Here is a 27,188-nt window from a genome sequence, read left to right on the forward strand (position 1 = left end):
ATTACTTGTACTTATGGGTAATATTAAAATAAGCATGTTAGTGTATGTAGTATTTTACTTTATTTAAAATATTTTTTTGGAAAAATTATCAAACAGAAGATTAATCAGCTAATTATATAAAATACTTTATTGTTTTCATAAATATTAACTAGTTTTTAAATATATTAATCTATTTTCTCTGTGACCACGGGTGAATTACACATTTCCCAACAATTTTATACCATAACTTATTACCATTTTTAATTAACGTAATAAATGTGATAGTGAATCAAGTTATAATACAGTGTTATCTAACTATTTGGTGTAAATATTGCTTCAAAACAATATGAAATAGTTTTTGAATTTATAGGTATCTTTAAAAAGCTATATATTTATTGAATTGAATAAAAATATAAATTTCATGGTTAAATGTTGTTTCTGTGGAAAAGGAATACTAATTTGTGAATTATCACAGTTTTAAAAACATAATTTTTTATTTTACTTTAAACTTGACCTGTCTCCCATGATCTCTTTATGGGTAATATATGACAGCTTCAAAGGTATCATGGCAGCAATTAAGTACCTCATAACTTATAATAATACCCACCCTTTCCTAAAACCATGGATTTGAATGTTAATTAAGCAATTAGAGGCACAGGGGACAATCGCCAGATGATGCCTTCTGGTAGAGTTTAGTAAGCAGACAAAAGTGATGAATTCTATTAAGATTGTGTTCAAATTTAAAAAAAGTCTTAAGCAGCATGATATAAAAACCAAAATAACAATCTGAGAAATAAGATACTACTTTGTGTGGAAAGATTTTTTTATTTTTATGGGAATGTTGGAGAATGCCATTAATAAAATATAAACAAGAACTCTTGCAAGCTTTTCCTTTGTGAATTGTTTCTGAACTGCTGATTTGAGCATATCTTTCAAAATGCAGCACCGTATTAAAACCAAATCTTTGAGGTACAGATGGAAAGACCAGCTTTTAGCATATGTTTGGATTTTATGGATGAATCCTTCATTCTGATGTGCCCTACATATTAATGAACTTTCCCATTTTAGTATAATCTAGACTAGTTCACCCACTTCAAAATCTTTCTGCTGGAACTGATCTACCAGTGCTCTCAACACTCACCCTCCAAGTTGAACCTAAGAAGTGATTCTGGCACTATGATGTCATCATGCAGGGTTTCAGATAACCTTCTACCATGATTATGAATAAAATCTTTGGTTGGGAAGGTAAAGGCAATTAGAAAACTACCCAATCAAAACTTTAATACCAACATGTAAAAGGCAAATCTGAACTAATGCTTAGATTCATTTTAGAAAAGTAATTATTCCTCCCTTTCATCCAAGATAATTTTGATACCATCTCTCTCCCAGAAATTGAGAATTTTAAATGGATGTCATTAAGGTTCTTCCATTAAACTTCATGGATTTCAGCCTCTCTCTTTCTTTTCCTTCCTTCCTTCCTTCCTTCCTTCCTTCCTTCCTTCCTTCCTTCCTTCCTTCCTTCCTTCCTTCCTTCCCCTTCCCTCCCTTCCCTTCCTTTCCCTTCCCTTCCCTCCCTTCCCTTCCCTTTCCTTCCCTTCCCTTCCTTTCCCTTCCTTTCTCTTCCCTTCCCTTCCTCCTTCTCTTCTTCCTTCTTTCCTTTCTTTCTCTCCTTCTTTCTTGGAAAGTTCAAATAACAGTTACTGGCTTTATCTAGCTCATTAAGCAAGATAGCTTCTACTATATTAGACTGTTTCTATGTGTCTAAAGCTCATTTGTAACTTGGCTTCTATTGGACTACTGGCACTCCAGCTCAACAGAAAAGTTAATATCTTTCTGAACCAGAAGTTTGAATATTGATCAAGCTTTGTATTTCCAAAGATGAGGACCATGATACTGAAATCAGTATGGTAGGAGAAGTTTCCTAAAAACTGCCCATTGTACTTACAAAATCAACTCACTAAACTAGAACACGACATAATAAAAATAAATAAGGTAAAATGAAAATGTCAGTGCATCTCATTTAGAGTAGACATTGTATTCAGATTTTTAAAAAAATTTATATATCTTAGGAAAATCTAATATCCTGTTAAACTGGGTCCTAAGTGGTGACCAATTTTTCTATATTGTAATATTGACATATAACAGTTTAGTTCAACAAGTATTTATTAAATGTCATATTCCAGACACTATGGTAGACACTGGACACAGAGAGATAATAAAAAATGGATTTGGTTGTTGCATAGATTAATCAGTGTTAGGACCTGTTGAATTCCATGAGGAAGGATACAGGTTCCTGATGCACCTGAAGTGATGAGAGGGAAGAGAAGAGGATTTGAGGATTTTTCTAATGGCAATGAATTATAATACTAACAACACTCATGGAGTACTTACTGTGTGCCAGAATCTGTCTTAAGAACTTCACAGGTATTAATTAACTCCTTCAGTTTTTGAAAATTTCCTGTAAGGTTGAATTAGTCACACTTTACAGATGATAAAAATGAGACATGAAGAGGTGAAATATTATGTTCAAGCTAATAAGGGGCAGAGAGGAGACTGGAGCCAAGAGGTGTGTTTCTTACTCATCATGTCATCCCATTTCTCACCATGAGGGGCAGAGGAGAGAGAGTGGAGAGGCAGTTTTCTGTGTTCTCTCTCCTCTTCCACATCCCCAGCGCTGAAGCAGAAATCCTTCCACCTTCCTGTAGAGGAGCAATGAACCTGTGAATTTCATTTCTTTGATCACAACACTGTCCACCCACACAGGAGCTTTGTATCAGATTCATCTTATGAATAATGAGTGAGGAAGAGTTGGAAGCAAGTCCTGAAAGCTGCCCTTATTCTCTGACTTCCCCTGGGAAGATGCTAACAAACCCATTTTTCACTGCTACACTTTGTTGCCCATTGGCTCATATTCCATCTGATAGCTGCATCCCTAGCATGTCACTGTGGTTTTAAGTTGGTTTTCTATCTGAAAACTTTCACAAAAAAAAAAAAATAATAAGAGAAAGAAAGAAAAGAAAAAGAATGAGTTGCTGTCCATTTTGTGTTTTCTTTCCCTTCCCTGGAAACTTGCCTTCGAAACTAACGTGTGGAAAAGTATTCTGAGAAAATGAAGGACAATGAAAATCCTAAATAGGCAAACTAAAACAAAGTGTGTGTTCGGGAGAATTGAGTGTTATGGCCTGGGAGCATTCCACTGGGATGAGGCCTGGGATTCTAAATCTCTAGACCAATCATTGCCACCTTCTCTTCTCCTTTTCCTCTACAGGTTTTCCTGAATACTTAGCTCATAAATCAAACAGCTGCAACATTAATTATGTTAGACTTCTAGTGTTAGTTGTTAAAAATGCCTCACCCTATGGATTACTGCAACACTCTAACCCTCTCTAGTTAGTAGTACTGGGCATAGGAGTAGGCAAGTCACAATTTCTTGTGTTTTTTGATTTGATGGAAATTGGCAAGCCAACACCTCAGCCTGCATGTACCGAGGCTATAAAAATCTCTAACTTGGCAGACCTAGTTTTTTCTGTCTCTACCCACATGCTGTTGTGTCTGCTGATACTCCTTCATCTCTTTTCCTGCAGCAATCTCTCAATTTCTCAGTCTGAACTGAGGAGATTAAAAGGAGAGTGGAAAAAGTATTTAATAATGATTGAATTTGAGCACCTACACTGTCAAGTGGTATGTTAGGCAATATCAATAAAGCAAAAATTATTGGCTCTCTTTTTACAGATGAAAGAAGTAAAGCAGGAAACAGTTAAGTGTCAGAGGCTGATGAAACTGTGAATTAAGCCATCACTAGAAGATCATACATCCTGGTTTACCCAGCGACAGTCCAGGTTACACTTACTGTCTTGACATTATATTAATAATTCCCCTTTTCACTCTAAAATGTTACATAGTTACCCCATTGTCCTTGTTTGAACTAGAATTTTTGGCCCCAGAAAGTATGCTGGGTTCCCATGCACTTGTACCCCCTTTTACATCTTATCTAGAGCTTAATTTGCTTCCAGCTAGGTAGGAACCTGGATTTAAAAAATAGTATAAGGCTCCTGTAGACAGTAAATTGTGGTTTTCCCAAATCCTGGATTAAGCCAAATTTCAAACTTGAGTTTTCACTAAATTGCCCATCCATAGCTTCTGCCATTAGCCTGTCTAGTATTTAAATCTTCTGTAGCATTAGAGACCAGATTTTAACTAGTTAGAATTCTAGTAGTATTAATTAAGATCTTGACTAAACCCTGGGCGGAAGGACTCCTGAACATTTTTTAGAACACGTTTCATATGTACAAGATAAGACCTTTGATGTTTGAATTGCAGTCCGGTTAGTGTCAGTTTCTATGCCTGGACTTTTAAAAATGGGGTGGGTATAAAGACTCCCTATGGGTCAACAGGGTGATGAAAAATTTGCTTAATGGCTAAGACAACATTAGTAAGATCTTGGGCTACCTTAAAATAATCGTAATATTTGAATAAAGAATGTGGCAGATTCATTCTTATGCTCTGCTGATCAAAAGAATCCTAGAAAACTCTTCTGTTACAGAGAAGAGCTCTTTGGTTGTTAAGATGATCAAGTCCAGGACATAAGAGGAAATCTTTCATTCATTCAACAGCTATGTATTGAAGACCTACTATATTCTAGGTACTTTTTCAGTGTTGGAATTCTGAATTCTCTGTCCTGCAGAGCATAGAGTCAACTGGGGGTCACAGACATTTATCTGATAATCACACAGATATAAAATTGCTGACCATACAAAGAGCAATGAAAGAGGTGTACAGTGTGTTTTTAATAGAGCATCACCAGGGCCTCTAAGGATGGTGCATGAAACTGCTTCTCTGAAGAAGTGGCAGTTGCGCTGAACTCTGAAGCGTGAATTAATAGGGTAAAGGATGAGGGAACATTCCAGGCTGGAAAAAAAGCATGTATTAAGGTACTGAACCAGAAAGGAAGAGGCCTTAAGGAACTGAAATAACCTGACCTATGGAAAAGAGACTAGCCTGATACAGTTCTACTGGATAGAAGCTGTAAAAAGATATTTTAATTTTAAATAAGAAAGAATATCCCACCTTAAGTATACAGCTTGGTTGGTTAGAGCATCATCCCAATATGGAAGGGTTGCTGGTTCAATCCTTGGTCAGGGCACATACAGAAACAGATTGATGTTGCACTCTCTCTCTAAAAATCAATTAATAAATTTAAAAAGAAAAGAAGAAAGAAAGAAAGAAAAGGAAAAGAGAGAGAGAAAAGAAGAGAAAGAAAGAAAGAAAGAAAGAAAGAAAGAAAGAAAGAAAGAAAGAAAGAAAGAAAGAAAGAAAGAAAGGAAAAAAGAAGGAAGGAAGAAAGAAAGAAAATGAAAGAAAGCAAAGAAAGGAATGAAAGAAAGAACATTTTAAGTTAATGTCTTGAAGGCAGCAAGTTTCTATCTTCAGAGCTGTTTAACTGTAAGGTAGATCACAACTTGGTTAAAATTTTTTAGAGATGACTGGGTATATACCCCCAAACCTCAGAAACATTGATACGTAAAGATACATGTAGCTCCATGTTCATTGCAGCACTGTTCACAGTGGCCAAGACATGGAAACAACCAAAAAGCCCTTCAATAGAAGACTGGATAAAGAAGATGTGGCACATATACACTATGGAATACTACTCAGCCATAAGAAATGATGACATCAGATCATTTACAGCAAAATGGTGGGATCTTGATAACATTATACGGAGTGAAATAAGTAAATCAGAAAAAAACAAGAACTACATGATTCCATACATTCGTGGAACATAAAAACGAGACTAAGAGACATGGACAAGAGTGTGGTGGTTACCAGAGGTGGGGGGAGGGAGGACATGGGAGGGAGGGAGGGAGAGAGTTAGGGGGAGGGGGAGGGGCACAGAGAACTAGATAGAGGGTGGCGGAGGACAATCTGACTTTGGGTGAGGGGTATGCAACATAATTTAATGACAAAATAACCTAGACATGTTTTCTTTGAATATATGTACCCTGATTTATTAATGTCATCCCATTACCATTAATAAAAATTTATTAAAAAAAATTTTTTTAGAGATGGTAGAAAGGTATTAAGCCTATTGAATAGTTAAGCCCATCTCAATAAGAAGGCTTTGTTAATCACTTCCTTTTCCTTCTTTTTTTTTAAGTGGGGGGAGGAGAGATAGTGAGATAGACTTTCACATGCACCCCTACTGTGGTCCACCAAGCAACCCCTGTCGGGGGACAATGCTCAAATCTACCGAGCTGTTTTTAGGGCCAGAGGCTGCCTGCTCAGACCAGCCAAGCTATCCTCAACACCCTTTGTCAATGATCAGATGAATCAAACCACTGGCTGCAAATGGGGAAGAAAGAAAGAAGGGGGAGAGGGAGGGGAAGAGAAGCAGATGATCACTTCTCATGTGTGCCCTGACTGGGAATCAAATCTGGGATGTCCATACGCCAAGCCAACACTATCCACTGAGTGAATTGGCCAGGGCCTCACACTTTTAATTAAAAACAACAACAAAGCAAATTAGTCCACAGGGGCAACATCTGATGAAAGGATGCCATTAAAAATTCCCCCAAGGACAACATCAAGTCTAGGAGACTCCTTTCTGATAAGAAAATTGCAAGATTTTCAGAAGTCTTAGTCTTGGCTAGGGTTGAAGAGTCCTGGAAATACACTACTTACATTTTAAGAAAGCTGTTTTCTTCTTTGCTTAACCCCTCCACACTCAAAAAAGATGTAGAAATGTGGGAAGTGCTGAACTGCTATTGCCAATGGTGTTTGATGAGTGTCAATAACCAGTATGCAGCTGAAGTTTGATGAGAAAAGAGACTATGAGCAGATAGAGCCAGCTATTTCCCATAAAACCGTAAATTTTGATTCAACTGTTGAATAAAAGGCATAGATGGACTAAAGGAGTTTGGAGGGCACCTCTGTTTCATAAGCCCATTCTTTCCTTCTAACCCTCTTGATTTTGTATTTTTGAATGATCTGAAAATTCTAGAATGGTGCATGATACATTGTAGAGTCATCTTTGCTAGACTGCTCACTCAGTCATTTCTGTAATAGAGAGTTCAATCTCTTGCAAAAAAAACAAGAATAAAAGCAAAGGATATTCTTTATAATAAAGCACAACTGTGTTTTTTTAAAATCACAAACTGAAATTGATTAAATATCTTAACCAGTGATCATAGATAATTATAAATAACCTCTTTTTATGTCTATGTGCTTTAGTTAACCCCATGAACAAACCTTGTGTGCCTTTTACAGAATCTAATAAAAATTTATTCAAGCCAGACACTGAGTTTTATAGAAACGTAACCCTTTCTAATCGCCTCTTAGCTATATACATAGGTGAAAAACACAGGCATACACACATACACACATACACAGACAGAGTAGCCTGAGGACATAACTAATTTATAATATCCTTATTTATTGGTGACCCAATCACCTCAAGATGATTGTGATATATTTTTTTCCTTTTGACTCTCACATCATAGAAGATATGGATTTAAATTATGTTGAGAGATTAAAAAAAAATACTGTTGCCCCATTCCATGCCAATATTTTTCATCCACATATTTTTTTCTGTTATGTCTTTTAATGGGAGAATCTTTTGTTTCTAATATTTACTTATTTATTTATTTCTGTAAATTTGTTGGGGTGACATTGTTTAATAAGATTATACAGGTTTCAAGTGTGCAATTCTATGATACATCATCTGTATATTGCATTGTATGCCCACCACCCAAAGTCAAATCTTCTTCTGTCACCATATATTTGACCCCATTTACCCTTTACTACCCTCCTCTCCTGATCCCTCTGGTAACCACCACACGGTTGTCTGTGTCTATGAGTTTTTGTTTGTTCACTTGTTGCTTTCAGTTTTATATCCCACATTTAAGTGAAATTCTGTGGTTCTTAACTTTTCTGTCTGACTTATTTCAGTTAGCATGATATTCCCAAGGTCCATCCATGTTCATGTAAATGGTAGTATTTCATCTTTTCTTATGGTTGAGTAGTATTCCATTGTATATATTTATATGTAACACATCTTCTTTACTCAATAATCTACTGAAGGATACTTTAGTTGGTTGCATGTAGTGGCCAGGAGAACTCTTTTAAAAGTCTCAGATAACTTGAAATTCTCTAGCCCCATATTGTAAACATGCCATAGCATCAATAGCCCTAAGATGGCCTTCTAGTGATGTGAGTCTTTCCTATGAACCAATATTTGCTTCAAATTTCATATAAAAGGCAAAATTTCATTTAACCAGCAAATCACTTTTAAAAAAACTGTCAATTGTATTTACAGCTCTGGAATAGGTACTACAGATATAATGATAAATACAGTTTTGCTATTTTCAGGTAGCTTACAGTAAGAAGAGCCAGGCAATCATGCAGTGACCCATGCTAATAGAAGTGTAAACAATATGCATGCCAAGGATTCTTAGTTCTTTTTTAGGTCATGAACCCTTTGGAGTACATGATAGTCTATATTAGTTATCTGTTGCTATGTAAGAAATATTTGCCTGAATGCTTAGCTGCTTAAAACAATATTCATTATCTCATACAATTACTGAAGATCAAGAATCTGAAAGTAGCTTAGCTCAAATGTTTTGGCTTAGGGTCTCTTGTGAGGTTGCAGCAAAGCTGTTTGTTGGGACTGCTGTCAGCTGAAAACTTGACCTGGGTGGAAGATGTGCTCTTAATATGGCTCATTTTCCATAGCTAGTGGAAGGAGACCTCAGGTAGTTCCCTATCAGCTGTGTCAGAAAGACTTACTTCCCAGCCATATGGGCCTCTTAATAGCATTAGTCATAACATGGCAGTTGCCTCTCATCAGAGCAAATTATTTTTGAAAGAGAAAAAGGAAAAAGAAAAGATGCTTTTCATGACCTAGTATCAGATGTGACATACCATCACTTGTGCAGTATTCCATTGCTCATATGGACCAATCTTGATAAAATGTGGAAGAAGATACAAGGGTGTGAATGCCAGGAGGCAGGGATACTTGGGAACCATCTTTAGGGTTGACTGCCATAGTCTTCATTGAACTCTTCCCAGAAAAATGCACCATGGATAACAAGTGCCCATACTAATAGAGGGCCAAATGTATAACTGTACCTGGATAAGACAAAATTATTTGCAAAAAAAAAAAAAGTTTAATCATAGCCTTGTAGAAAAAATGATAATTTCATCAGTGGGTGTGGTAGGCAGGTAGGTGGACTTTCCAGGCAGGTTCAACAGGAAAAGCACATGTATGTGGACAGAAGTCTCCCTATATTTGGGAAGCGACAAAAGGCCTAATAGAGATAACACATAGGAAAAGAGAGAGGTTATAAGCCTGGGTAAGAATATAAGCAGAAGACTGGAAAAGCCATGCCAAGCTGGTGACTTTTATTATTCACTGTGGAGAACCTGTAAAGTCACACAAGGACCTGATTTACAAAATCCAATAATATCTTACAAGGATTTTTATGGTCATAATAGAGAAATGGGAGGCAGAGAGATCAGTTTGGAAGCTATCACTGTACTCTGGTATGGAGACAAGACAAAATAACGACATGATCTGGGACTCGAGCAATGAGAATCGAGAGGAGAGATCATTTCAGAGGGTTTGTTGGAAGGTCAGGTTTAGAGAAATTGGCAATCCATTGATGTAGGAGATGAAATAAAATAGTAAATGAATGAATTGTGTGAGATTTTTCTCTTGACAACTGGGGAAGTGCAGTAGAAAAAGCACTAACTGGGTAGGTTGATAAAGCATACGTATGAGTTTGAGATGTCTGAGTATTTTCCCATGTTCACTGGAAAATAACTCATGTGAAAACTTCAAAAACTAAGTTATCATGGATATGTAGGCTTAGAAAATATTGAGAATCTTAAGCCTTTGGAGTTTTATAGTGAACATCAACCTCTTAAAGATAAAAAAAAAAATTATTTCAGTAGAGACCCATGTATTTTCAAGGTAAAGTTTCCTAGCCATATTTGACAATGAAATCTTCCTTTTGCTCAACCTCTGTTAACATACTGCAAATCTAGCATTCTGGGCAACAATTTACACTTTTGTAATAATTTGCAGTTTTCCCAATTCATTATTAAATGTCCAACAAGAAATGCCAAAATCACAAGGTAGTTAACAATGTTTTTACATTCGCATCAATCATATTGAAGTCTTCAGGAGCCAAATACACACACAAAAAAAATTAAATTGATTTTATTCTTTTTACCTATTTCAGTATTTGCAATTTCCTCTCTCAGAGCCAATACACAATAATAAGGCTCTTAAGACCACAAAAAAAGGTTTCTTAAGCTAAAAAATTTACCATGCTTTTAGACTAATACAGTTGTTATCTGTTTTTTAAATCATAAGTGTATTTGAAAATGGTTGATCAGAGTAGAATATAAAGAACATAGCCCAGGCCAGATAGCTCAGTTGGTTGGAGAGTCCTCCTGGAGTATGAAGGTTGCCGGTTCAATTCCCATTCAGGGCACATACAGGGGGAGCTCAATGTTCCTCTCTCTCTCTCTGTCTCTCTCTCTCTCAAAAATAAAAATAAAAAAATATATAAAACATTTGTTATTTTAAAATTTTTATTGAATTTACTGGGGTGACATAGGTTAATAAAATTATATTGGTTTCAGGTTCAAAATTCTACAATATGTCATCTGTATATCACATTGTGTGTTCACTACCCCAAGTCAAGTCTCCCTCCATCACTATCTAACCCCCTTTACCCCCTGCACCTTCCTCTGCCCCTTTCTCTCCTGCAGTCTCCTCACTGTGGTCTGTGTCTATATGTTTATTTTTGCTTCATTCTTTCACCTTTTCCCCTCTGAACCCCCACCCCCTCTACACAGCTGTTAGTCTGTTCTCTGTATCTATGAGTCTGTTTCTGTTTTCTTTGTTAGTTTATTTTATTTGTTAGATTTCACATACAAGTATCCATTGACATATATCAAATATTTGTCCCCAAAACACTGCCCCATGTTGAGGAGGTTTTGATATAAAACAGACATCATGGTCCTGGTGATAAGTGGTTTCAGTCAATGTTTTTCAAGTGAGTGCTGCCGGTGAGAGCCTGACAACAGGTTGCTGCCCCAGGTCCTCCCTGGGTTTGGAATCCCTTTCTGTAACTGGGAGAATTTTTAGCAAAGCTGACTGCAAAGCTGGAACTCCACAGTGCTTCCTGTGGAAGAAACAAAAGGTGTTTCTTCCCTCACAAATAAATGCAGACACTGAAAATTACCCAAGGGAAAACATTGGCTTCCAACATAAAACAATTTTAAGCTTCACATTTCAGATTGTAACACCAAAAAGCCCAGCATTTAACCTGGTTGAGAGCACAGCTCCGGAGGAAGGGTTGAGCTGGGTGAATCCTCTTTCTGCTCTTTATTGCTGTGGAACAGAACAAGCTACTGGAAACTTGTTTTGCTTGTTTTCTCATCTAGAAAGTGCCTCGCTCTAGGGTTTTGTGAAATTAAAGAGATAACTCATATAAGCCTTCAATTAATATAAACTATTATCAAAAAAGCAGTTTCCACCTATAATAACCTAGACTATCCTAGTACAAACAAAGATGACACAGATTTCACAGTGGTAATAAATTAATGATACTACTTAGATTTAGATAGTGTTGTGGTTAGAGCGTGTGAGTGCTTCCCCATCTCTAAGCTCATCTGATAATCAAGCATACATTTCAATAAAATTGTGTTAGTGAAGCTGTGTCCGGCCGCTGGTGGGAAATGGATAAGCACAGTGAGCCAGGCAAGCTCAGGACCAACAGCCATTAGTGAGAAATAACAGATGGTGTCTCATTTTTTGCTATAGGCAAAGAGCCAAATGACATGACTAAATAGAAAGACAGCCCCCTAGGACTGCATTTGAGCTCCTACTGAGCACAGAGCCTGAAAGGCAGGGACATTTTTAATAACCTTTCTTTGACAGGCTTAAAACCATTTAATGTCTAAACCTGTCTGTCATACACATTCGGCCAAGAGAATAGACCTCCAGAGAAAACCCTGCAGTAGATGGTCTCACCTTCTTGTGAAAATATAAAAAAAATTCACACACATATAAAAAATTATAGAGCAAGCTCACCGAATATGAACTTTTCATTTAAATAAAAGCCATGGCTCCCTCTCAATAGCAACCTTCTAGACCTGCTCCCCATTCTGCACTGAAGGAAAAGTTGGGTTTCTCTCCAGACATTATTTAAATAAAACAATAGAGGACTCCTGCTGCTTTAGCTGAAATTTTTAGTTCAGTCTAATTAGAAGGAAATGCATTATAAATTATTATGTGTTTAAACTACACCAAAAAAGAAAAGAAAAGAAAATGAACTCATAATTCTTTGTATATTGGGTTTCACTTTTTCATCAGTCCAAGAGAAACAGCAAGTGATTGCTTTTTTTTTAACAACTTTGTAAGTAGATGGAAAAAAACTAGCAATCAACGTGATTAAAAATCTTTATTATTTTATCTATTGTTATAATATTCAGCAGCAGTGCACCAGTGATTCTGCAAAAAACATTCACGACAGCAGATTTATCTAATAAATTGTATTTGTTTTCCAACAAGTCAGCTAGTAAGAGCATTAGTGTGGACATGATTTGATTTTCCCTGGGGTCCGTGGCTTCATCTTGCCCCAGCTGTTTCATTTTCTTCTCATCACCAAATCATTTTAGTACAATAACTCCCCATGCTTGCTTTCCTATAGCCTTATATGAATACAAGCACATCAAACATACCTCCATGCTGAGTAGTACGTTTAAGGTTTACATTAAAATTCCCCCTTAAATGTACATTTTTCAAGAGGAAGAAGGCTGATAGAAAAATAGTTTTAAAAATATCATTTAATATTACTTAACTATACTACACAAAAACTAATTATAAGGGCTATAGTGGGGGAAAAACACTTTAGTAAAAAGTCATAATAATGTCTGTTTAGTTATATAGATCAATAGATTTAATCTCAAATAAAATGGTTCTACTCATTGATGTTTCCAGAAAGACTGAGCATAATTTACATATTTTCCTTTTAAATCTCTCATGCCAAAGACATTATTTCAAACCTGAAATATATGCTTACTGTAAATTTAATAACACTAAATTCCATGGAAGAGGCACTTCTTGTTTACCATTATTTTCCATGTACCCATGCATGGTAGATATTTAATGACTATTTGTTGGATATATCAAGTATTTTCAGCAAAAGTTAATAGCAAAAGGTGTATACAAGCACAGTGGAATAACTGAAGCTAGTTGAAACACACATTATTTTGGCCTTACCAGAATAAGTTTGCAGTTGAAAACTGTGGGTCCCAATTATGGAAAAGAAAAATATTCAATATCAGTCCCTCATCAGTAACATTTAGCTTTCTTTCTACCTATTCCTCTCTTATAAACAATGCCAGGGTGTCTCCTCCACACTCCTGCATGACCCAGCACATCTGTGGTCGTCTTGATACCCATTATGTCCATGGATATTCAAAACCGTAGTTATAATCTACGTTTCTTTTATGTCAAAATATGCCTTCCTTACTTTGATGAACCAGATACTCATTCTGTTTAGGTCACTCCTTTCTGCTATAAGCACACCTGATGCTTGTGTTTACATTGTTGCTTCTGGTGGAGGCAACACAGTAAATCTTCAGAAAATGAGTAATGAGCAAATGCATGCACTGCTTTTGGAGTCAGAAATACAAATGTTATTAATATTATTATTTTTTATATTTTTCTGAAGTTGGAAACAGGGAGGCAGTCAAATAGACTCCTGCATGCACCTGACCGGGATCCACCAGGGGGCAATGCTCTGCCCATCTGGGGCGTTGTTCTGTTGCAACCAGAGCCATTCTAGCGCCTGAGGCGGAGGCCACAGAGCCATCCTCAGCGCCCGGGCCAGCTTTGCTCCAATGGAGCCTTAGCTGTGGGAGCGAAAGAGAGAGACAGAGAGGAAGGAGAGGGGGAGGGGTAAGAAGCAGATGGGCGCTTCTCCTGTGTGCCCTGGCCGGGAATTGAACCCGGGACTCCTGCATGCCAGGCTGATGCTCTACCACTGAGCCAACCGGCCAGGGCACAAATGTTATTTTTTAACAAACATTCATTCTTCTTATGAAAGTTGAAAAAGCAATTGGTAAAGAGTATGCAGCCAGTCTGGGGTTCATATAGTTGACTAATTATTCTTTGCATAAAAATAAATATTGCAGCATTAACTTAAAACAAGCTGTTCCAGTAAGATCCAATGACACATCCCATTTCAAGGATTTGGAGACATACATGGCCTGTCAATGCTGAACGCCTGAATGGTTGTCCTTCAGTATCAACTTTCTGTGTAAACTGATCAGCACTGAGTAAGAATTACTTTACTTAACATACCAAACAATAAACACACAAATAAATACTCTTTCCTTGAGCCTTTTCGGATATTCAAAACCCTAGTTATAATCTATGTTTCTTTTATGTCAAAATATGCCTTCCTTTATGGGCCCCCTAGTATTTGAATATATTGCTTATCGTGGTCTAACCTGAATTACAGTAATGCTTTCTCCTCCACTAGATTATAAATTCCCCAAGGGCAAGCAAGGCCTAGGTGTATTCATCTTTGTATCTCTTGGTTTAGCACAATGACCAGTGATAATACCTAATAATGATGGGCTTATTGAGAGTCAAACAAGAACCAGGCCCTTGCTTTTTCTAGTCTATGGATAACTCAAAGACTAGAATATGGACAGCATGTTTCTCTAGTTTCTGCTTAGGCTATATCGGGCTTATAGATAAGTTTTCTATACTCACAATTTCCCTGCCAATCATAATATTGCTATAATTGATAAATGACTGAAATATATTTATCAGGTTATCAAAAAGTACACTTTAAATACCTTATAATGTTATTTGTCAATTATATCTTAATAAAGCATAACCCTTTAAGCATCTTTTATTTAATTAGATAAATATTAATATTTGAAGTTCCATTTGCTAGATGCTGTACCAAGTGCTGGAGATAACAAGAATGAAGTAGGAAGGAAAATGTTGAACTTCACAGTTTATGACTCAGTTGAGAAAACAGAAGGGATATGAATTCATTAATGGATAGTCATAAAACAACAAATTAAGTGCTAGCATTTTGGAATTACAGAATGCTAATGGGATATATTTAAGATAATTTAATTCACAAAACAAGAATATTTTTACTCATTTTATAATAAAAAAATATCCTTATGCAGAATGGTTATTTTCTGTTACCATTTAGATGAACTAAGTTCAGTGTTAAATTGTTCTGGAATAACAGGTGTCTACCCTTATGTTCTTCAGGATCTTATGTTACAAGTTGAGGATCCAAGTTTGTATTAGTGATAAAACAATGTTTATGGAGCACTTAGATTAAGTCCTGGAACATAATAAATTTTGTTCCTGGTGGCCTTCCACATGCCAAGCATTCTCTTAGTTGCATTAATAATGACATTTTCTTTCATCCTAACAACTACCTGATCAGGTGGATATGGTTGCTTTCCTTCTTGTTTTAAAGGTTAGAGCACTAAGACTCAAAAAGTTAAAGTAACTCGTATAAGGTCACCAAACACCTAGCAGTAAGTAGTGCATCCAAGATCTGAACCTTGGTCAGACTAAATCCCAAGTGGGTGCCTATTTTTCCTGTTGCACCCTGCTACCCTCGCTATATCCTTAACACTTAATGCAGCCCAGCTCTTCCTAAATATTCATTTCTTTTTTCTGTCTGGGTGTTTCAAGGGGCTGTAGACCTAATCATCATACTTATCATGCTTTCCACTTCGATATATCTCCCTTCTTGATACCTTCCAGACTTCTTGTACTCCTCTAGCTCCACTGCATTTCTTCCAATCTCCCTTATACACATCAATCTCTTTTTTTATTGCTTCTGACTAGTAACTACCTCTCTTCTGGTGTTAACTATGTAACCCCTTTCTTATGGATAATATTAGGACACAAATTTTGCTGATAAGAGTACTATGGGAACCTAGCAGATGAGCATAGACGTTAATAAGATAATTTTTGGATTGAGATCAATATAAACTGAAATCTCAACTACTTGTGCATTTTCCCTATTGTCTCTTAGTTCAGTCTCTTTACCTTAAAAAAAATGAGGATAATATACCCATGATGAGAATTAAATTAGATAGTGCCAATTAATGCTTGGTATATTACTGGTCCATGTTAAGGCTCAATAAATCATATTTCTGATACATATCACTTTTCAGACTTTTTAATAAAATAGCATGATGATCTTCTTAATACTAAAAAAGTATTTAATAAAATAACATTATACTTACAATGTGGATAAAATAAAAATTTGATGAGTATTTAAATAAGACATATGCAACCAATTACAGATTTCTTATACTTCACTGTTATTGCTTTGAATTTAGCTTAGACTTCCATACTCCTCTCACATTGATAATCAGAACAGTTCACAAGCCATTTTTTTTTAAGGCTGTAGGGAGGAGATTAGAAAATAGAGTAGCAAGCCTCCTATGGCCTCTAATGATCTTCACTCCCTCATATTTACATCAGAGCTGGTATGTATGATCAACAGAAGACAACAGATATCATGGCAAGTAACTTTCAAGGCTAGGTCATAGAAATGTGCTTTGGTCTCTTGGAATTTTCACTCTGCTGCCACACTATCAGGACACTTGAGCAGCCCTGTGGTGATGCCCACAGGGTAAAAAGTGAGGACTCCTGACAACAGCCTCCACCAACTTCTCAGGTATTGGATAATCTTACCTTGGAAACAGATTCTCCTGCTATCAAACCTTCATATTTCGCAGCCCCAGCAGATATCTCACTGTCATCTCATGAAGGACCCTTAGTCAGAACTGACTAACTGAGCTGCTCCTGAATATATAACCCGCAGAAACTGCAATGTAAACAAATAATTGTTATCACTTTAAGACATTTATAGGAGTGAAGTCTAATTCTATCACAGATAACCAATACAGCCAAGGGGAACTTATTCTAGCCACACTCTTGCCTTGATCTTTGTGTTCCTTAATGCTTTCTGCTGGAGAACCTCCATTTATTGAAGAATCTTTGACCTAGTCAAAGATATTCAGGTTTCTTAGTGTCTCTTTCTGAAAGCAGAGTATTTCCAATTAATATTATCACCAGTTTTCTGTTGGATCATATGTACTTCTAAGTCACTAGTTCTTAGCTGTTTTCTTTTATTATTTTAATTTTTTTATTTATTGATTTTTAGAGTGAAAGGAAGAGGGGTCAAGGGAGAGAGAGAAAGAAAGAAAAAGAGAAACACTGATTTGTTGTTCCTATTCTATATGTATTCATTGGTTGACTCTTGTATGTCTCCTGACAGAATCATTGAACCTGCAACCTTGGCATAATGGGACTACGCTAACCCAGTGGTCCCCAACCTCCGGGCCACAGACTGGTACCGGTCCGCAGAGAAAGAGTAAATAACTTACATTATTTCCATTTTATTTATATTTGTCTGAACAATGTTTTATTTTTTAAAAATGACTAGATGCCCTCTGTTACATCCGTCTAAGACTCACCCTTGACGCTTGTCTCATAAGTTCGACAATTATATTTAAAAATACCACAGTTTTTATGCTGGTCGCATAATTTTACTTTGTGCATTTATCTGTCCCACCCTAAAGGCCGGTCTGTGAAAATATTTTCTGACATTAAACCGGTCCGTGGCCCAAAAAAAGTTGGGGACCACTGCTCTAACCACCTGAGCAACCTGGCCAGGGCCTTCTGTTCTTTGTTTTCATGCTGATTTAAGTGGATTAAACTTTTAACATCATACCCTACCCATTTCCTTCGCACTATTCAGCCTTTCACTGGCCAATTTTGCATGATACATAGAATATCCCATCAACTATTATTTTGGTCAGAGTGGCTCTTATGAACACATTAACGTAGATTACGGAGAGGGATATGTGACTCTAGGACTTTCATGTATCTGATTTGTGGTATTCTTCTATTCCTTAGGGTCCTGAGTTTTCTAGCATGGGTCAGAAAAGCTCTGTGCTTATTTATTGGTATCAATGATTTCTTGTTCATTTCTTTTGGATCATATCAATAATTCTCTAAGAACAGAATGTACAGCAATTTTTTCCATATTCCTTGCATGACTAATTTGTTCAAAGACCGAAGGTTCCTGGTAATACCAGTTAAGATGCCTCAACAGTTCTTGAGTTTCTAAATTTTATCTGATTGTAAGTAGTCAGTGTGATACTAAGGAAAAAGAAAAAGACGGGAGACAAATTATCAGAGTACTGTGTGACTCTTTGCAAGTTGTTTAATCTTTCTCAGCTTCAATTCCTCATCAGTAAAATAATACCTACCATACAAGTTTGTCATGAAGGCAAGGTTGAAAGTTAGTCCCAGATACTTCACAAATGGCAGCAATTATGAAAGAGTGCTCTTCTGATGATGACTCAGAATAGTGTATATTTCCCCCTTAATTGCACTTCACATGCAAGTGTTTTACCTTCTATAATTTTTAGAGTGATCAAAGTCTTTTAGAAAATATAAGCCCTGGCCGGTTGGCTCAGTGGTAGAGTGTCGGCCTGGTGTGCAGGAGCCCCGGGTCCAATTCCCCACCAGGGCACACAGGAGAAGCGCCCATCTGCTTCTCCACCCCTCCCCCTCTCCTTCCTCTCTTGTGATTGAGATCTAGTTTTATCCCATTATTATCAGAGAAGATTCTGGATATGATTTCAATTTTCTTAAATTTTTTGAAACTTTTAAAAAAGGGATCAAATATAGTAATAGATATTGAATACTCAGTTAATTTCTTGGCAAAAGAAAGGATAAATTTTAAAAATTAAAGTCTCAAAAGATATATTGCTGTGAGCGCAATGAGAATTTATGTAAGCTTAACAACGACCTGATTCACGTTTTCATAAGTATAAATTTAAGTTTCCATTTTCCTCTTCTGGTTAGAGTATGCCTCACAAATAGATTTCTGTCCAACCTAGGGTTTTGAGATATATTTAAGGTATAATTTAAGGAATGATATTGAATTTACTTATAGGCCATATTGAAGTATACTTCAAAGTGAAGAAATCTATTACTCCATCAGACTATCTTTTGAAAGAACCTAAAGCCAGATATTTAATTAAATATACTTCACATTTCTTCAATGTTATTTCCCAATCAAAAATATGTTCTTGTCAAATGTCTTAACATGATATATGTCTTCATCTTTGATGACATGGTTCTCTGGAAGTTTGTGCCAGATGATCTCTGGAGTTAATTTATTATAACTTCTAGATTAGCTGATCTATTTCAAAGCCTTTCCATTCATAGCTCCTGTGTTAAACAAGTGAGAACACCCCTAAACACTTGAAGGGCCAACCATCATCACTGAGCCAGATTCCATCAGAGAACCCCCAGCACGATCAACTAGTGCAACACAAGGCTTATGAGGGTAAGTTATGTGTCCTTTGAAAAGTGCTGTTTATAACATTCACCAATCTTGTCTTATGCAAAACTGAACTGGTATCCTCAAATCCATGGCAAATTAGCCATTTTCTATGGCTATAATGAGTGAATAGAAAATGTTTTCATACTTTTCATTCCATAATTTATGAGTAGACTTTTATATTTGGGATCAGAAAATAGAGGAAGAGATAAGAATATAGGCAATGCTTCAGTCAAATAGTCTCTTAAATGTTTCTATTTATAAACTTCATTATTTTATTTTTTTTTCATTTTTATTTATTTTTATTTTTTTTAATAATTTTATTTTTTTAATGGGGCAACATCAATAAATCAGGATACATATATTCAAAGATAACATGTCCAGGTTATCTTGTCGTTCAATTATGTTGCATACCAATCACCCAAAGTCAGATTGTCCTCTGTCACCTTCTATCTAGTTTTCTTTGTGTCCCTCTCCCTCTCCCTCCTCCTCCCATAACCACCACACTCTTATCAATGTCTCTTAGTCTCACTTTTATGTCCCACCTACATATGGAATAATGCAGTTCCTGGTTTTTTCTGATATACTTATTTCACTTCGTATAATATTATCAAGATCCCACCATTTTGCTGTAAATGATCCTATGTCATCATTTCTTATGGCTGAATAGTATTCCATAGTGTATATGTGCCACATCTTCTTTATCCAGTCATCTATTGATGGGCTTTTTGGTTGTTTCCATGTCCTGGCTACTGTGAACAATGCTGCAATGAACATGGGGTTGCATGTATCTTTACGTATCAATGGTTCTGAGTTTTGGGGGTATATACCCAGTAGAGGGATTGCTGGGTCATAAGGTAGTTCTATTTTCAGTTTTTTGAGGAACCACCATACTTTCTTCCATAATGGTTGTACTACTTTACATTCCCACCAACAGTGGATGAGGGTTCCTTTTTCTCCACAGCCTCTCCAACATTTGCTATTACCTGTCTTGTTAATAATAGCTAATCTAACAGGTGTGAGGTGCTATCTCATTGCAGTTTTGATTTGCATTTCTCTAAAAACTAAAGAAGATGAGCATCTTTTCATATATCTGTATATCTGTTGGCCATTTGTATTTCTTCCTGGGAGAAGTGTCTGTTCATGTCCTTTTCCCATTTTTTTAATTGGATTGTTTGTTTGTTTGTTGTTGAGTTTTGTGAGTTCTTTGTATATTTTGGATATTAGGCCCTTATCTTAGCTGTTGTTTGAAAATATCATTTCCCATTTAGTTGGCTGTCTGTTTATTTTGTTATCAGTTTCTCTTGCTGAGCAAAAACTTCTTAGTCTGATGTAGTCCCATTCATTAACTTTTGCCTTCACTTCCCTTGCCTTTGGAGTCAAATTCATAAAATGCTCTTTAAAACCCAGGTCCATGAGTTTAGTAACTATGTCTTCTTCTATGTACTTTATTGTTTCAGGTCTTATGTTTAGGTCTTTGATCCATTTTGAGTTAATTTTAGTACAGGGGGACAAACTGTAGTCCAGTTTCATTCTTTTGCATGTGGCTTTCCAGTTTTCCCAGCACCATTTATTGAAGAGGCTTTCTTTTCTCCATTGTGTGTTGTTGGCCCCTTTATCAAAAATTATTTGACTATATATATGTGGTTTTATTTCTGAGTTTTCAATTCTGTTCCATTGGTCTGAGTGTCTATTTTTCTGCCAATACCATGCTGTTTTGATTATCGTGGCCCTATAATATAGTTTGAAGTCAGGTATTGTAATGCCCCCAGCTTCATTCTTTTTCTTTAGGATTGCTTTGGCTATTTGGGGTTTTTTATACTTCCATATAAATCTGGTGATTTTTTTGCTCCATTTCTTTTTTTTTTTTTTTCTGAAGGTGGAAACGGGGAGAGACAGTCAGACAGACTCCCGCATGTGCCCGACCGGGATCCACCCGGCACGCCCACCAGGGGCGATGCTCTGCCCCTCTGGGGCGTTGCTGTGTTGCGACCAGAGCCACTCTAGAACCTCGGGCAGAGGCCAAGGAGCCATCCCCAGCGCCCGAGCCATCCTTGCTCCAATGGAGCCTCTGCTGCGGGAGGGGAAGAGAGAGACAGAGAGGAAGGAGGGGTGGGGGATGGAGAAGCAAATGGGCGCTTCTCCTATGTGCCCTGGCCAGGAATCAAACCCGGGTCCCCCACCAGGCCGACGCTCTACCGCTGAGCCAACCGGCCAGGGCTTTTGCTCCATTTCTTTTAAAAAGGTCATTGGAATTTTGATGGGAATTGCATTAAATTTGTATATTGCTTTGGGTAATATGGCCATCTTGATTATATTGAGTTGGGGATAAGTTCGTAGCGTTTTTATATTTTCTTTTATTTTACAACAATTTGTTTGCTGTTTGGCAAAGGGTAAGTATTCATTCGATAAAACTCTTTCTGCTCTACAAAACTATGTTAATTGTATTTTTGAGTTATTTAATTTTTTATTAGTTTTGAGGCTTAGAAATGGAATACCCAGGAAGCAAAAATCAACATTTTCAACACCTGCTCTTCTTTTTTTCATCGAGGTCAAAAAGCTGCCGAAGCAGCCCGGGACATTTGTGACGTGTATGGAGAAGGTGTCATAGGTGAGTCCACAGCACGGAAATGGTTTGCAAAGTTCAAAAATGGCGACTTTGACGTCGATGACACGTGCCACAGCGGAAGGCCTTCTGAATTCAATGAAGAACTGGGAAATGCTCGAAAAGAATGCCACGGTCAACAAGGAGCTCTACATTGCCCAGCTACACCGCATGAATGAGGCTATTCAACTGAAAAGACCTGATCGACATGGTCAAACCATACTCCTTCACGACAATGCCAGGCCCCATGTTGCACAAGTCATCAAAGCCGCACTCCAAGAGCTCAAATGGGAGGTCCTTCAGCATCCGCCCTATTCTCCGGACCTTGCACGGACCGATTACCATCTTTTCCGCTCCCTGTCAAACCATATGAAGGGCGTTACCTTCGATAACAAAGAGGTCCTTAAAAACTGGCTCAACAACTTCTTTGACACCAGACCAGGCGATTTTTGGTGGAACGGCATCAACAAATTGGTCGAGAGGTGGGAAGAGGTTGTAAACAGCAACGACGAATATATAATTGATTAACTTATTGATATAATTGTTGTTTTTTGTTTAAATAAGTCTTCGGTAAAAACACTACGAACTTATTCCCCAACCCAATATTTATTCTTCCTAACCAAGAACAAGAAATATTTTTCCATCTCATTATATCTTTTTCGATTTCCCTTAACAATGGTTTATAGTTTTCATTATATAAGTCCTTTACATTCTTTGTTATGTTTATTCCTAAGTATTTTATTTTTTTGTTGCAATCGTGAAGGGGATTATTCTTTTGAGTTCGTTCTCAAATATTTCATTGTTGGCATATAGAAAGGCTATTGACTTCTGTATGTTAATTTTGTACCCTGTGACCTTACAGTATTGGCTTATTGTTTCTAGTAGTCCTTTTGTGGATTCTTTGGGGTTTTCAATGTATAGGATCATATCATCTGCAAAAAATGGTACCTTTACTTCTTCTTTTCCGATATGGATGCCTTTTATTTCTTTGTCTTGTCTGATTGCTCTGACTAGAACCTCTAGTACCACATTAAATAGGAGTGGAGAGAGTGGACAACCCTGCCTTGTTCCTGATTTAAGGGGGAAAGCCTTCAGTTTAGTGCCATTTAATATGATGTTAGCTGATGGTTTATCATATATGGCCTTTATCATGTTGAGATACTTTCCTTCTATATCCATTTTGTTGAGAGTCTTAAACATAAAGTTGTGTTGTATTTTATCGAAAGCCTTTTCTGCATCTATTGATAAGATCATGTGGTTTTTGTTCTTTGTTTTGTTGATATGGTGTATTACATTAACCGTTTAATGTATGTTGAACCATCCTTGAGATTCTGGGATGAATCCCACTTGATCATGATGTATTATTTTTTTTAATATGTTGTTGTATTCGATTTGCTAGTATTTTGTTTAGTATTTTAGCATCTGTATTCATTAGAGATATTGGTCTGTAGTTTTCTTTTTTTGTGCCATCCTTGCCTGGTTTTGGTATGAGGGTTATGTTGGCCTCATAAAATGTGTTTGGAAGTATTGCTTCTTCTTCAATTTTTTGGAAGACTTTCAGTAGAATAGGAACCAAGTCTTCTTTGAATGTTTGATAAAATTCGCTGGTAAAGCCATCTGGGCCTGGACTTTTATTTTGGGGGAGGTTTTTAATGTTTTTTTCTATTTCGTCTCTACTAATAGATCTTTTTAGGCTTTCTGCTTCTTCTTGACTCAGTCTAGAAAGGTTGTATTATTCTAGGAATTTATCTATTTCTTCTAGGTTGTTGAATTTAGTGGCATAAAGTTTTTCATAGTATTCTACAATAACTCTTTGTATATCTACGGTTCCGTGGTGATTTCTCCTCTTTCATTTTGGATTTTGTTTATATGAGTTCTTTCTCTTTTTTCCTTGGTGAGTCTTGCCAAGGGTTTGTCAATTTTGTTGATCTTTTCAAAGAACCAGCTCCTTGTTCTATTAATTTTTTCTATAGTTTTTCTGTTCTCTATTTCATTTATTTCTGCTCTGATTTTTATTATCTCCTTTCTTCGGCTGGTTTTGGGTTGTCTTTGTTCTTCTTTTTCTAGTTCCTTAAGGTGTGAAGTTAAGTGGTTCACTCGGGCTCTCTCTTCTTTGTTCATATATGCCTGAAGTGATATGAACTTCCCTCTTATCACTGTTTTTGCTGCATCCCATAGATTCTGATATGTTGTATTGTCATTTTCATTTGTCTGTATATATCTTTTGATCTCTGCACTTATTTCTTCTTTGACCCATTCATTTTTTAAAAGTATATAGTTTAGTTTCCACATTTTTGTGGGATTTTTTTCCTCTTTTTTGCAGTTGAATTCTAGTTTCAAGGCTTTATGATCAGAAAATATGCTTGGTACAACTTTGATTCTTCTGAATTTGCTGATGTTGTTTTTGTGGCCCAACATATGGTCAATTCTTGAGAATAATCCATGTACACTGGAGAAAAATGTATACTCAGTCACTTTGGGATGAAATGTCCTGTAGATGTCTATCATATCCAGGTGCTCTAGTATTTTGTTTAAGGCCACTATATCTTTGGTGATTCTCTGTTTGGATGACCGATCTAGAGCTTCAGCGGTGTATTGAGGTCTCCAAGTATGATTATACTTTTGTCAGTTTTAGTTTTAAGGTCAAAAAGTAGCTGTCTTATATATTTTGGTGCACCTTGGTTTGGTGCATATATATTAAGAATTGTTATGTCTTCTTAACTCAGTGTCCCCTTAGCCATTATGAAATGGCCATTTTTGTCTCTGAGTACTTTTGCTGTCTTATAGTCAGCATTATCAGATAAGAGTATTGCTATGCCTGCTTTTATTTTGGATATTATTTGCTTGGAGTATTGTTTTCTAGCCTTTCATTTTGAATTTGTTTTTATCCTTGTTACTTAGAGGAGTTTCCTGTAGGTAGCATACAGTTGGATTTTTTTTATATTTATTTATTAAATTTAATGCAGTGACATTGATAAATCAGGGTACATATGTTGAGAGAAAACATCTCTAGATTATTTTGACATTTGATTGTGCTATATACCCCTCCCCCAAAGTTAAATTGTCTTCTGTCACCTTCTATCTGGTTTTCTTTGTGCCCCTACCCTCCCCCAACCCCTCACTCCTTCTTTGCGCCATCCTCCCTCTCCCCATCCCCTACCCTTGTTGCCATCACATTTTTGTTCATGTCTCTGAGTCTCATTTTTATGTCCCTTCTATGTATGGATTCATATAGTTCTCAGTTTTTTTTCTGATTTACTTATTTCACTCCGTATAATGTTATCAAGGTCCATCCATGTTATTGTAAATGATCCAATGTCATCATTTCTTATGGCTGAGTAGTATTCCATAGTATATATGTACCAAAGCTTTTTAATCCATTCGTCCTCTGACGGACACTTGGGCTGTTTCCAGATCTTCGCTATTGGGAACAATGCTGCTATAAACATGGGGGTGCATTTCTCCTTCTGGAACAGTTCTATGGTGTCCTTGGGGTATATTCCTAAAAGTGGGATAGCTGGGTCAAAAGGCAGTTCGATTTTCAGTTTTTTCAGGAATCTCCATACTGTTTTCCACAGTGACTGCACCAGTCTGCATTCCCACCAGCAGTGCAGAAGGGATCCCTTTTCTCCACAATTTGGCGAGCACTTATTCTGTGTTGTTTTGTTGATGAGCGCCATTCTGTCTGGTGTGAGGTGATATCTCATTGTGGTTTTAATTTGCATTTCTCTAATGATTAGTGATGTTGAGCATTTCTTCATATGCCTATTGCCCATCTGTATGTCCTCTTTGGAGAAGTGTCTATTCATCTCTTTTGCCCATTTTTGGATTGGATTGTTTCTCTTCCTGCTGTTGAGATTTACAAGTTCTTTATAAATTTTGGTTATTAACCCCTTATTAGACGTATTGTCAAATATGTTCTCCAATTTTGTAGTTTGTCTTTTTATTCTGTTATTGTTGTCTTTAGCTGTGCAAAAGCTTTTTAGTTTGATACAGTCCCATTTGTTTATCCTGTCTTTTATTTCACTTCCCCATGGAGATAAATCAGCAAATATATTGCTCCAAGAGATGTCCAAGAGCTTACTGCCTATGTTTTCTTCTAAGATGCTTATGGTTTCACGACCTACATTTAAGTCTTTTATCCATTTTGAGTTGATTTTTGTGAGTGGTGTAAGTTGGTGGCCTAGTTTCATTTTTTTTGCAGGTAGTTGTCCAATTTTCCCAACACCATTTGTTAAAGAGGCTGTCTTTACTCCATTGTATTTCCTTACCTCCTTTGTCAAATATCAGTTGTCCATAGAGCTGTGGGTTTATTTCTGGGTTCTCTGTTCTGTTCCATTGATCTATATGCCTGTTCTTATGCCAGTACCAGGCTGTTTTGAGTACAATGGCCTTGTAGTATAACTTGATATCAGGAAGTGTGATACCTCCCACTTTATTCTTCTTTTTTAAGATTGCTGAGGCTATTCGTGTTCTTTTCTGGTTCCATATAAATTTTTGGAATATGTGTTCTATATCTTTGAAGTATGTCATTGGTATTTTAATTGGTATTGCATTGAATTTATAGATTACTTTGGGTAATATAGATATTTTAATGATGTTTATTCTTCCTAACCATGAGCATGGTATATGCTTCCACTTGTTTATATCTTCCTTGATTTCTTTTATCAATGCTTTGTAATTTTCTGAGTACAAGTCTTTAGTCTCCTTGGTTAAGTTTACTCCTAGGTACTTTATTTTTTTGGTTGTAATTGTGAAGGGGATTGTTTCCTTAATTTCTCTTTCTGACTGTTCATTGTTGGTGTATAAAAATGCCTCTGTTGATTGATTTTATATCCTGCCACTTTGCTGAATTCATTTATCAAGTCCAGTAGTTTTTTGACTGAGACTTTAGGGTTTTCTATATAGAATATCATATCATCTGCAAATAATGATAGTTTTTCTTCTTCTTTTCCAACTTGAATGCCTTTTATTTCTTCTTCTTGTCTTATTGCTGTGGCTAGGACTTCCAGGACTATGTTAAACAAGAGTGGTGAAAGGGGGCACCCTTGTCTTGTTCCTGATCTTAAGGGTATTGCTTTTAATTTTTGCCCATTGAGTATGATGTTGGCTGTGGGTTTCTCATAGATGGCTTTTATCATGTTGAAGTATATTCCCTGTATTCCCACTTTGCTGAG

The sequence above is a fragment of the Saccopteryx bilineata genome, chromosome 1 (genome assembly GCF_036850765.1).
Source record: "Saccopteryx bilineata isolate mSacBil1 chromosome 1, mSacBil1_pri_phased_curated, whole genome shotgun sequence".
Taxonomy (NCBI): Eukaryota; Metazoa; Chordata; class Mammalia; order Chiroptera; family Emballonuridae; genus Saccopteryx; species Saccopteryx bilineata.